Source organism: Thamnophis sirtalis, unplaced genomic scaffold (genome assembly GCF_051295495.1).
Source record: "Thamnophis sirtalis isolate CommonGarterSnake01/CBP01778 unplaced genomic scaffold, rThaSir2_p1.2 scaffold_5, whole genome shotgun sequence".
NCBI lineage: Eukaryota > Metazoa > Chordata > Lepidosauria > Squamata > Natricidae > Thamnophis > Thamnophis sirtalis.
The window spans coordinates 33,425,753-33,439,942 of NW_028261385.1; the positions used below are offsets into that span (position 1 = coordinate 33,425,753).

Genomic DNA, 14,190 nt, shown 5'->3' on the forward strand with positions numbered 1-14,190 from the left:
TTCTTTCATAGCATAGGCATTACATTGGGGAAACTTTTTATGGAAACTGCTGATTCTGAGGCTGAGGTAGAGAATCTAGCACATTCTTTGATGAGGTTCAGATTTGCTTATGTGTGATAAGTCACACCCAGTACAGTGGCTGCTGACTGAGATAGCAAGAGGAGAGAGCAAAGACATAAATGGAAAAACTAGATCAGCAGCAGAGATCAGTACTGAGATACTATGCATTAATTTCTTTAATTAAGCAAAGCCAAGAGCTTTGTATGGACGAACTCCAGATCCCTTCCCTTTGCAAACAATACTCAGTTTCTAGGTCTGCTTACGTCTCTCATTGCTAGTGTCTCTTAACTCACTGCCCAAAAAGCTTGCAATCTCTAGGTAACATGATGGTCTTCAAACCTAAATTAGCAAAGTACAACATTTGGCTGTATTTTAACTTTAGTGATAAGTTACATGCAAGATATTCTTTTTCTTGAGATCAATTTGTTCCTAATTTATAGCCCCTCACTTCTCTGCTAACTAATTTATGGCCAAGCTAATAAAACTATTTAAAATCCAAAGGTGTTCATTATAAATCATTACTTCCTGTATAGTTTGATAAATGAACCATCCTTCTGTGACTCTGTGATATTGAGAAAATGAAAAATCAAACATTCATATTGCTTGCCAAATAACTATTGTTCATTAAAACTTAAATATATATGCTCCATATAAGAATAAGAAAGATTCAGAGCAGCACTTCTCAATGCTTTTTTCTTTATGCAGACCACTATAATATCACCTAAAGCCTTTGTGAACTACCACAAAATCAAGCTATATTTACAACTAAAACACAATCTATGTCTAACAGATATTGAAGTGATATATCAAGGTGTATTTAAAATGTAGCTATGTCTAATAATTTATGTTCACTCATGAATATATTGGATTTGTCAGCAGTTGGCCAAGCAGTGGGACTTAACAAATGAGAAGATTGATTATATCACTATTACATTATCTCCTATGCTTCCGTGTACTGCCTACTAATGGACCTGCACACCATAGGCTAAGGGCCATGGTTTGCAACTATAGAAATAACACACATCTTTCCCAAAAACCCTTTATGACTTCAACTGTTATTATATCCACTGCTTATATTTGCTGTTATATCAGCAGGTTAAGTAGTTAGTTGAAAATGTTTTTCAATAGAATAACAGGAGTGGCTGTATAACAAGCATCCTTTTTGCAAAAGTCTGAAAAACTACTTCCTTGAAGCTATTTTAGAATCTAAACTAGTAAAAATGGATGTTTTTAAGGTTTTCAAAAAATCTATGTAAACCAATTAGAACTATTCCTCATGTGAAGCTTTCAAAATATCGTTTCCATTTCTTAGACAAATTTGGGGTTCAGACTTTGTGTCCTTTTTTCTTCATAGACAATAGGTTAAGAAGAAAAAGACAGAATACCTATATATTATATTTTAATAAGCTCTCAGTGGCTAAGACGTTGAGTCTGTCGATCAGAAAGATTGGCAGTTCAGCAGTTTGATTCCTTAGTACCGCATAACGGAGTGAGCTCCCGTTACTTGTCCCAGCTTCTGCCAACCTAGCAGTTCAAAAGCATGTAAAAAATGCAAGTGGAAAAATAGGAACCACCTTGGTGGGAAGGTAACAGTGTTCCATGCACTTTCGACATTTAGTCATGCCAGCCATATGACCACGGAGACAACTTCGGACAGCGCTGGCTCTTTAGTTCTGAAACGGAGATGAGCACAGCCCCCTAGAGTCGGGAACAACTAGCACATATGTGCGAGGGGAACCTTTTCCTTTATCTACGTTTAAAGAATAAAAGCAATGTATCTGTTCTCATATTTTTAATCTATCCCTGCTAAGAAAAAAAAACTTTATAGTTGCTTACCTGAGTTCTAGTTCCTCCTAATACTTGCATATTCAGCTCCTGTTCTTTCCTGACACATTGCTAATTCTGCCTTGACATTCATAAAGGCTAGTCAAGATACTCAGAGTTTGAATCTTATTCTATTAAGATACATTCAGCCTTTTTTCAAGAGGAAAGAATGTTCCTTCTAACTCAGCCTCACTTTTCTCAGTCTATCCCATGTCAACATGTTTTTTTCTCCATCATTTGTTGTCCATTGAAAGCAATGACTGAGAAAGCATGGAAATCAGGATTTGGCCTAATTACCCCACCAAAGCAACATCTATATCAATTCCCCAATAGCCTTGACTTCTAGAACCCAGCATTTATACACTCTAGCACTGTTGAAAACCTCTCTAGATTCTATTTATTTCTATATGCTTAGACCCTCTCAGACCTCTCTCTTCCCCAATCAAATTTTGCACAACAAAACAGTTTTTGATATTGCAAAGTTCCCATATCATCCGCCAAAACCCTGTTAGGAGATGACAGATTCATTCATGCAACAAAAAATCGATACCAAAGCCACTGAAGAGAAAACAGTTTGAAGACAATTTTGTGGGGCATTGATAATTTTTTTCCTACTCTTTTTCTTTTCTTAACATTATCATGCTTTTGCGTCGAGGTTTTTTTCTTTTTTTTTTCTTTTTTTTTTGCGAAGAATAAGGACAGGAAACCAGCAAGGAAATGGTGTCGATATATTTTCAAGGAGGTGATTATTTGCAAAGTACACAGGGCAGAGAGTCAACTTGATTTAATTTCATTTTTAAAGTGTGTCTAGAGACTAGAACGGAATTGTATTGAACCTTCTGGGAACAATTAAGAGAATATTGTCCATTGCTTTCATTACTGATTGAGTCATATTCTTTCTTGAATATTCATGCATGAGGCATTACGTCTCATTGTGTTTCTTCTTCTAAAGACAGATTCATTACCAATACAGAGTACATAGGGCATTTTTTCTTACACAATCAAAAAACTGAATAGCTGAAAGGCAGGTGGCTGGCGATTTACCATTTACAACAAAACAAATTCAATCAAAATCATCAGTGTAGAGGACCTTTTATTCCTTTTCTTGGCACAACTTTGCTTATAGAAAGCACTCACAGACAGCACTCAAAGATGTGTCAAAGATGTGCCCTTTTGAACAAACTTATTAACAAGAAGAGAGATCTTGTGGGCTGTCTCCATTCCCTTCAAATTGTCTTCTAGATAACTTCCTAGATAACCAGAAAGTGTATGGAGACTCTAAGATTCTGTGCAGTTTGGAGAACCCCCAAATCCCACTCTCGGCTGGCCCTGCCCACCCCTCCCAGGAGTCCCCACGTGGCCCATTTTGGATACAGGTAAGTGCAGGGTGCACATGGAAGCTCAGGGAAGGTGAAAAACAGGCCTAACAGAAGTTCGGGAAGGCCGGAAACAGGCCCGTTTCCAAGTTCCAGAAGGCCTCTGGAGCCTAGGGAGATCGTTTTCACCTTCCTGGAGGCTCGAAGAAAGGCCTCCTCCCACCATGGTGTAGGAGGGCATGCCTACCATGGCCATGCCCACCCAGCAACCGGGCAGAAAACCCTTTGCTAAAACTTTTGAAGCCCACCCTGGCTCTCAGTCAAAGGCTACCTGTAATTGCACAATCAGAGCCCTGGGCCCTTTTTACATGCTAGTCAGGGCAACAACTAAGACTTTTTTTAAAAAATCTCCCCTGCAGACATTCCTGAGCGTTAAAAAAGAGAAAGAGCCTGGGAGTGTTAGGGGGATTGGAGGGAAAGTAAACAGGGCAGCTCTAGGACTGTATGTGTTAGGAATATAATCTAACGGTTGGGTTGGCAATATATAAATCATGTAACAATGTTGTACCTGTTTCTTTAAATCATACTGCAAAATGTGATTGGTTGCTGTTTTCTTCAATCGGCCTTAAGAGGGAGCCAGAATGACTGTTAGCTCTCTCTGTTTGTTAGATGCTGGGCTGATCTGGAAGTGCCCTGAGCTATTGTAAGTTTTGCAACTGCTAGCAAACTTTGTGCATTGGGCTGATTGTATGATACTGAACTATGTTATTTGGATTATCCCTTAACTGAAAGACATTGATGACTGACTGACTTATCCTTGTATGACTTGGACTGTTTGATGGATTCTGATACCTCTATTTCCACAAAAGTAAAAGCCTATTTAAACTGCAGTGTCTCTGTATCCTGATTTGTGTGTTCTCCAACACAACTCTCACAACGCTTCTCTGAACATACTGGCTCTCCCAACAGGGAGCTTACCTAACATTGGTTATGGGCCCAGAGTATACCAGACGAAGCTAAAGGAGAGTTGGTGTTGATACGTAATACCGTATACAGACAGCTGTTTATTATAGTGATTGTTACTACAATTGTTACAGAAAGCTTACCTAAGAGTATGTATAAAATCCCAGAAGGCACTGTGCCCAGCATCTGCTCACCCAAGGCAGAATCAAAGTTAAGCATCAGCTCTGGCTGTTTTACAATTATAAGGAGAGCCAGGTATATTTAACAGTCCAAACATCTCATCCCAAGCAGTCTTCAGAAGTAGCATGCCTGAGAATGTAAGTTCGGAGCCAGAGCTGAGATGTCATTTTGCATATTATGATAGTGTTTGTATGGGATCAAAAAAAAAAGCTTTCTGCTAAGAATTCTTCCATGCAGATCATCAGAGTAAGTAATATTTTATCCTGCACTTGTGAATATCTAATCCATTGTCATTAAATTTTTCAGGTCATTTGCAGTGACATGTGGATTTTCATGTGTTATTCTGACTAATTTGGGGACAATTCTAGCAGATTTTTCTTTCTTTTGGTTTCAAGATAATAACCCGTATAAACTGAACAAACTGGAAAGAGATTGAATATTTCATCAAGACGGTGATTTTGAAACAAACTTCCAAATTGCCCGTGAAGTCTTTACAGGGAAAAAATAAAACTTTTGAAAATGATTTTCCCATTCCCAATGTTTGAGTATTAATGAAAATCTGTGAGGAGATCTCAAACATACAGTGCATGAGTGGTGGGATACGACTGGTACGGGCGTACCGGTGCCTGATGGGCACCGGTATGGTGCTCCGGAGGACTCACCCTCCCGCCCGCACTCCTTACCTGTATTTGAGCATACAGCGAGCAACTGGAGCGTCGCAGAGGCATCGCGGGCAGTAAGTACGCATGTCCATGCTGCATGCGTGCACCGGTGTGCTGCATGCATTCATATGGTGGACGCCCAGCCCCATTGCACCATACCGGTTGCAACAGGATCCAGAACCCACCATTGCAGTGCATGCAAAGATGCTGAGAATGTATTTCAGCTAGATCCAGCAAGAAGACTGTGAGGGGAGCGGAATGCCAAATGAAAGAAATAGCAGCCACTTTTTTTCCCCTAAAAAATGTTTGAAAGCTGTGGTTTTTGCCAAAGGGGTTGCTACAAAGCACTGACTGAAAGACTGTCCAAACCTTTGCATCTGTCATATTTACAGTTTTCTTTTTTGAAACCCCAAACAACTGCACATAAATAGTAAGCATGTATTCAAATCTGCAAAAAGAATTGCAATATTTTGGTTTGTCCTATGTCGAGGTTGTATCATCCTTTATGCTCATTAAGGGATTCACTATAAAAGATCCCATTTGACTTTGGTGCCTAAACCTTTGCATACAAATTCTGTCTCCGGAATTTGACATCTATCAACAAACCAAGGCTTGAGAATGTTTCTTGCGTAGGCTAACTCAAATAATTAGTACATGCTTTGAAGTGCTGCAAATCTATACCTAATTTGCAGTAACAGATTCTTGATAGAAGTTGTTTGCCAATATTTGAGTGTGTCTTTTGGAAGGGGTTTTATTTCAATACATGGGCCAAAAAAAATTTTTTAAACAATATCAATAGCACCTAGTCTTATATATCGCTTTACAGTCCTCTCTAAGCAGTTTACAGAGTTAGCACACTGCCCCCAACAATCTGGATCCTCATTTTACCCACTTCTGAAGGATGGAAGGCAACTTTGAGCCTGGTGGGATTTGAACTGCTAAATTGCAGCAGTCAGCAGAAGTAACCTGCAGTACTGCACTCTAACCACTGTGCCACTGAAGCTCTTAACAACTTGACTATAATTTTGTTATTCTTCATGATAAAATTATCCAGGTTTTTTTCCTGTTAAATGTAACATTATATCATTATTACATAGTTATATGCATGTAAGTTTTTTTATTAACTTAATGTAATTTTATTTATTGATATAATAATAATAATAATAATAATAATAATAATAATAATAATAATAATTTTTTTTTAAAAAATCCAGTCCCACAGGATATTTCTATCATGTTATTTTTAGGTTTCCCAAAATACTGAGGGTGCTTTATTAACCTGGTAGGCTTATTTGTGTCTTTTATTTATTAGAAGGTTTTCAATTAATGCCAATTATTTGCCAATAAGGAATGGCTTAAGTCTTAGACCAGGCCTGTCAAACTGGCGGCACACGAGCCAGATACATCACAGGCAGGTCACGCCCACCCGGGCTACACAAAGGCAAAAAACATAGCAATACATCACAATTCAGCCCTTGACGTGATCAAGTTTGACACTCGTGCCTTAGAGATATGAGATATGGACTGCAAACATCCAGACAACCAGTAGATGGCAGCCAAGGTCAGAGTTTATAGTATCTTTTTACTGCCTTTAGGGAAATTCAGATCAAATCTAGTAGTTCTACTTCAATCTAAATATTGAAGTTCAGTGCTGCAGCATAAAATTGCTGGAGTAGAAATTACCATTTAGGAACAGATGGTTTGTTGATGAGAATGAATGAGGATTACGCAAAGTCATTAAAAGTTGTACTTCTTATTATGGAAGCATGCCCATGTGGAACAGATCTGGCTTGAATGGAAGTAGTAATAATTCCCCCTTAGGCTTTTTAAAGTGACCCACATTTCCACTGTATAGCAACAATCTTGTTTAATGGTAACTTATTTCACCAATCATAAACTGTTTCTGGAAGCGTGCGTAGGTCTCATTTTTCTCATTCAGAAATTATATGCATGGCAATTATCATTGGCAAAATCTTTAATGAAAATATCAAATTGTTTTGTTTCCAGATCAGTTCCACCTGACCCACTGATGATTGAACATTGGCAACTGCAGGAAAGGTTATAACAGTCAAGATGACAGCTACAACTGCACAAATTCCCTGTTTTTATCCATGACTGCAACATATTATATCATGTAAAAAAGGGTAGGGCTTTGATCAGGGATGGGATTCTGCCGGTTCAGACTGGTTCAGATGAACTGGTAGCTCCAACAATCAGCTGGGAGCAAACCAGTTCGCTCCAACAATCAGGTGGGGCCACCCCCCCCCTGCGCTGTATTGACCTATATCTTCTCAGCTCATTCGCACGGGAGAGCGGATTGCTGCGCCTCAGCTGGGTTACTCCCCACCAGTAATGCGGAAGGTAAGTATTCTTAAAACTGTGCATACATGTGGAGAGAGTGCATGCGCAAAGCATGAGATCACCCCCGAACCGGTTGTTAAAATGGCAGGGTCCCACCACTGGCTTTGATCATGCAGTTAGTACTATTGTGACTTTTTTGGCTCTCTCTGGCGGACAAACCTAGCCATCAGCAAATCAAGAAAAAAAATGAGGTGGTTGGTTTTTAACAATGCACAGAAGGTTTCCAATAATTTGGTCAGGCAATTTTAAGTAAATTTATTTTAATTGTACTACTTATATGGCCACCCATCTCATACAACAGCTACTCAGGGTTTCCCTGTGGTAAGATGGACAACCAATTAATTTAATAATAAATAAGCATTTTTTTTTTAGCATTTTATTAAGCATTTATAGGCCGCCCTTTTCCCTGAGGGGACTCAGGGCGGCTTACAATAATAGGGGGGGGGAGTGCAGGACAAAACACAAAAAGAAAATGTGAATAAAAATAATTAGCAGTAAAAACCCAACATTCATTCAGCATTCGGGAGGGGCGAGAGTAAAGTCTTATCCCCAGGCCTGACGGGATAGCCAGATCTTGAGGGCTGTGCGGAAGGCCTGGACGGTGGTGAGGGTGTGGATCTCCATGGGGAGATTGTTCCATAGCGTCGGAGCTGCAACTGAGAAGGCTCTCCTCCGTGTAGTCGCCAGTCGGCACTGACTGGCGGATGGAATTCGGAGGAGGCCTACTCTATGCGATCTGATGGGACGGAGGGAGGTAATCGGCAGAAGGCGGTCTCTCAAATAGCCAGATCCACTACCATGGAGCGCTTTATGAATGGTAAGTAGGACCTTGAAGTGCACCCGGAGACCAACAGGTAGCCAACGCAGCTCATGAAGGATCGGTGTTATGTGGGCGAACCGTGGTGCGCCCACAATCACTCGCGCGGCTGCATTTTGGACTAGCTGAAGTCGCCGGATGCTATTCAAGGGCAGCCCCATGTAGAGCACATTGCAGTATTCCAGCCTAGAGATCACAAGGGCTCGAGTGACTGTTGTGAGGGCCTCCCGGTTCAGGTAGGGCCGCAACTGGCGCACCAGGCGAACCTGGGCAAATGCCCCCCTGGTCACAGCTGATAAATGATGGTCGAAACTCAGCTGTGGGTCCAGGAGGACTCCCAAGTTGCGGACCCTGTCTGAGGGGTATAAATTTTGATCCCCCCAGCCTGAGTGATGGAACGTCGGCCAAATTGTTGGGAGGAAAACACAACAGCCACTCGGTCTTGTCCGGGTTGAGTACCAGTTTGTTAGCTCGCATCCAGTCTTTAACAGCCTCAAGACCCCGGTTCATCACGTCCACCGCTTCATTGAGTTGTCACGGGGCAGACAGATACAACTGTGCATCGTCCACGTATTGATGGTATTTTATCCCGTGCCTCCGAATGATCTTGCCCAGCGGTTTCATGTATATGTTAAACAGCAGGGGGGATAAGACCGAACCCTGCGGCACCCCATAAGTTAGGGGCCTCGGGGACGATCTCTGCCCCCCCACCGACACCGACTGTGACCTGTCCGAGAGGTAGGAGGAGAACCACTGCAGAACAGTGCCGCCCACCCCCACCTCCCGCAGTCGTCGCAGAAGGATACCATGGTCGATGGTATCGAAAGCCGCTGAGAGGTCAAGGAGAACCAGGATGGACACGTGGCCTCCATCTCTGGCTCTCCAGAGATCATCGGTCAATGCGACCAAAGCAGTTTCTGTGCTGTAACTGGGCCTGAAGCCTGACTGGAAGGGGTCAAGATAGTTAGCTTCCTCCAAGGTACGCTGAAGCTGGAAGGCAATAAGTACAATAATTAAGCAGTTCATAACAATCCATAAAACATGGTTAAAAATGAAGGTGCCTATCTTCAGGCCCTGGACCAAACAGACTCACAAATAAACCCTCATCCTAGCCCAAAGCTTGAGGGAATTCTAGATCTTCACAGCCTTCTGAAAACTAAAAGGGAAGGGATTTCAGGTAGGAGGCTGTCCCAAAGGGCTGGGACAATATGATGGAATTTGGGAAAGATGGGGGGGAGAAAGATGTTACCTAGAGAATTATCTGATAGGGAGGACAACCTGCAGCTGCACAACAGACTCAGAGAAACTCAGAAAGATCCTACCTAACTTATCAGTCTGTAAAAAGAGACAGTGGGAGATCTAAATTTTGAGACGTGTAAAATTGCTATCAGCCTTGTCAAGTAGACCACACAGAAAACACAATTGTATTTTATTGTAAGGCTACGTTAACAGAATTTTGCAAATCTGAAGACATAAACATCTCACTTCTGCTTTTAACCTTTTGACCAATTAGGGTGGGTTTTCCCCAAGTTTCTTTTCCGACTGTCAATCCATTGGGGGTTCCAGTCTCTCTTGTCTGATTGTTTCCTAGGCAGAACCTCTGCCCCTCATTCCCCAGGGTCATTCACACAGCCCATTACAATTTCTGAACCAGCTTCTGAAAGGTCTCCAAGGAATGCCCCTTGTATAGCACACAGCAGTACCATGATTCCCTGAAAATAAGAGCCTGTCTTTTGACCCCCGAAATAAGTGCTTGGCCTTATTTTTGGGGAGGTCTTATTATTTTGAGGTACAGGAGGTCCTTTAACCTTGGCCCGCAGCCCATGGATCAGCTGATCCAGAGAGGGCTGGAAGTTCTGTCTCTGTTTCTGGCACATTCTTGCCAGCCCTAGTGTCCCTGGGCCTGCTGCTCTTTTTGTGGCCACCACTAAGAGAAGGGGCACCGTAGCTTGGGTTTGCGGGAGCGGCCTCTGCAAGGCTGTTCCGCGTGGATGCCAGGTGTATGTGGGGTGTGTGGGGCATGTTTCCCACACACACACGAAATGGCAGGGACTGGCTGCACATGCAGTTAAATATTTTAGGGGAGGGCTTATTTTGGGGGAGGAAGGGCTTATTTTAGCACATACTCTCAAAATCCCAATTGGGAGGTCTTATTTTCAGGGAAACAAGGTAATTCAAACAGAAGATGATTAAGTGATGGGTAACTGTGAGCAAGGCCTCCCAGTCCAGCAATAGGAATAATTGGCATGTTAACTGCTCTTGCAACAGGAGCCATTAGTCCCCACCCCCTTCCCACTGCACAACAAATCTGAATATGGGAGTGTTACCCCATCCCAGGTCAGAGATGTCAACTTTCCTGACCCTGAGGGGACAAAAAGCCACAACCACTCTGTCTTGCTAAGCTTGAGTTGCAGCTGGTTTCTCCATATGCAGCCCTTATGGTTTCCAGGCACTGTAAATAAATAAATGGGACACATAAATGTTTGATTTTATCATCTTTGGTTTATACATGTTTATTACTTCACAATGTGAAAAGTTAGCTCTGTTACATTTGCCGTTTTCTAATCGATGTGACTGAATGGAGCCAAGTCTTCTGCCTCAGAATTCTTTCCATTTTTCAATCCCCATCTGGAGGCTGGGAACAGAAGCTGCTTCTGTGGTTTGATGATGATGACTAACATAGAGAAAGGCTGTTTACAGCAGATCTCACACCTGGGCGACTAAAAAAGGATCATAAATTAAAAGTCCATTCTTTATAATTAGACAAATTACGGAAACCAAAACTGTTTGCTCTTTTTCTGCTTTGTGGTATAAATTATTCTTGGAGATTTGAATTCAGCAAATTGTGTGCTCCTGAACATATGCAGAGTGTAAAAAGAATACTAAGTAAATAAGTAGCAGGAAGCCCCATTAGAAAGGGGAGGGGTGTCACAACATATTTGCCTTAGAAATAGAGTATGGCCTTCGCTCAGCTGTGACTAAATCAGTGGTGGGTTGCAAGCAGTACCGGATCCTGCCCGGAGCACTGGGTACCATTCCGGTATGGTGCTCCAGAAGGCCCACCCACCTGCCCAAGCTCCTTATCTGTGCTTTAAGCTTTTGGCGCTTCCGCGCATGCGCATGGCATGTACAACACCTGAGTGATGCTCCGCGGAGCAGCTGGAGCATCACGGACGCTTTCAGAAGCATCATTTGACGCTAAATGCTAGTAGGAATTCTTTATACATGAAGTAGACTGGGGAATATATTGCATACAGAAGCCTCATGTTTAAACTATATCATGAGAACATGAAGAGGAAGCACAAGAGTGGAACAGGAAGTTCCATTTGTTTCTTAAACAGAAAGACTCCTTTAATGAACATAAGGGTAGATGAGACACGGACACAGAGATACTGGCACAAGGCATGAAGCAGATCACTGTGTTCTGACCCAGGCTTCCCGAGAGCATGAAGCAAACTCCTTGTCCCAACAAAAGCCCCTTTTATTAATTTACTGTTAATTCTGCTCATTCACATGCAGCAAAGTCTTTCAAGAGAGGATTTATAGTCACAGACCTTATCTGGCTTGGAGGACTGAAAGGCCGATATCTACAAAACTTGGCAAGGAGTCTCGAGAGTCACGAACCAATTAAGCAAACTAATTGTCTCCTGCAAACTCCACTTCCCTTTCGCTCCTCTTTTATTTCTTTTGGGAGGGGCCATTCATTGTCCACCTGTGGCCTTACTCCCACATCGACCCCCGTTCTTTAGCTGTTCCCTTCATCTGGCAACACTGCACATGCACACACTGGGAATGGGCTCTAGCTGTTCATCTGCCTCACTGATGTCTGACTCTGAAGGCAGCTGATAACTGGCATACGGCTCTGGTCCCCTCTCTGCCTCCAACACAAAGCCCTCATCAGAGCCTTCCCTAGACTCCAGGACTGGTCCATGTTCCTCCCCAACCTCCTCACTGTCCAAATATGCTGTCAGCTCTGCTGGCCACTGGCGGTCCACAACACACAGATACAAGAAGATGATGCAATCACCTATGGTTATTAGTCACCTCATCTTTCTTCCAGTGAAAGGATCTTTCTGTTCCTGAATTTGCCAAGACAATGGAAAAAATCTGCAACCATGCCATTTTGCTAGGCTTGAGTTGCAGCTAGTTTCTCCATATGCAGCCCTTATAGTTTCCAGGCACTGTAACTAAAGAAATGGGACATGTTTGCCATCTAATTTTTCTAAGACACAAGTATCAAACTCACGGCGTCATGTTGCTGTCACATGATGTTTTGTGACTTTTTTTTCTCTTTGCAGAGTTGGGGTGGGCATGGCCTGTATGTGATATATCCGGTTCACGGGCCGCCAGTTTGACACCCCTGTTCTAAGAGGGCCAATCTGGATCTCACAGGAGGAGCAGGGGGCATTGATGACATATGTAATAATGCATATGCTAAAACCTACAGCCTTCAGCCAAATGTCTAATGCAAGCACAAATCATGGCATCTGCACATATCATCATATATATTGTCTTTAAGCATCACAGGAAATTGTTACAGATGGCACTGACTACAATATCTTGCATCCACTGCAGAGAGAAGTTTCATCTTCGATATCTGTGTCCCTCTTTGGACCTGCTGAGTTTATTGGGAGGCATCGGCTGATTAAATCAGTAAGTCAATTTTTTTTTAACTGTGACTTGTTTAAAAAAAAAAAAAAAAAGGCCACAAAAGTCTGATCTGGCCATAACATACCACACCAGAATTGAAAAGTTCACACACATACACCCTCTAAAATCAAGTATTTATATTGTATTTGAAATGTGATTCTGTAGTTAATATGCCAGATCCCCAGGACATCCTGGTTGAGATCCAATTCTCAGCTACGAGGAGGCCTTTGGGCCTGTTCCTATTTCTTATAGGGACCCTCACAGGGCATTAGCAATTCTCAATAAGCATATTCTCAGAATTGAGTCTGTATAAAACACTTGCGCACTATGAAATTGTGCAGGGTGAACATTTCCCTTTAAAAATGCACAAGTGAAAGCCCTGGGGGAAAATGACTATAAATGCTGTGGAAAACCAGGGTGGTAATATGCATGCATTAAAAGCATAACCTGTCTCTAATTTGTCTGCCACACATCCATCCTGCATAGCCTCTCTTCTTCTAAAGAGCCATTGTATTGAATCTTGATGAAAGTGACTAGCTAATGTTTGACTTCTCGCAGCAGAGGCATTTTAACAAATCCCTTGAAGAATGATTATGGCACAGACCCAGAGTACTTCTTCGTTGTTACATAACCTTTGCATGAACTGTAAAAGTTGAATAAAACAATAGTGGATTAATGCTACAGTGGGTGATTTCGAACATTATGCAACCTTCCTTGACATCTTTTTGTTGTTTTTGCTTTAAAAAAAAAAAAGCTCTTAAAAATAGAATATACAAATCACAATTCCCTGATCTATGGTTTTAATTTGTTTTGGACAAGGGAGAGAAAAGCAACTGCATTCACTGCAAAAAAAAAAAAGTTAAAAAACAGATGTTATCATTTTTATGTATGTTTATTATTGAACCTGGAAAACAAAGCCTGTGAGGCTGCCTGTCAATGAGTAACTGGTCGTGCATGAACTGGCAACCACAATGGGGCTCCCACCCCCCATGATGGTCTTGTTTGTTTCTAGGGTGGAGGCTCTGCGTGCTCCATTAAACTGCCTGCCCCACAGTCTGCGGGAAGAAAGAACAGCCGTTGGGCTTGAGTCACCATCAAGGTAGGAGGAAGCCTACTTTGTCCAGTGATGCTGCAAGGCTGCTGATGAATGATGAACCCCATCAGCAGTCAGGTCACATGGTAGTAATTACACATACAGCCTCCGTGCAAAACGGGACCAGTGAAAAATAAACAAGGTCTACTTACCCTGCCACTTCCCCACAGTTTTTTTGGGGGGGGAGTTGACATTTAGGATTAATTAATAAAGATTGCTGGAGGTACTGTATTTTTTGGAGCATAAGATGCACCTTTTTCCCTC

General features: G+C 42.1%; 1 long non-coding RNA gene across 1 annotated transcript; it reads left to right on the forward strand.

Moving 5' to 3' along the window:
• The first annotated feature begins 3,948 nt into the window (after nucleotides 1–3,948).
• LOC106551527 (uncharacterized) lies at nucleotides 3,949–12,851 on the forward strand. The gene is made up of 3 exons (XR_015696562.1): nucleotides 3,949–4,589; nucleotides 7,013–7,366; nucleotides 12,759–12,851. It is a non-coding gene; the product is annotated as an uncharacterized LOC106551527 (long non-coding RNA).
• Nucleotides 12,852–14,190: the final 1,339 nt, after the last annotated feature.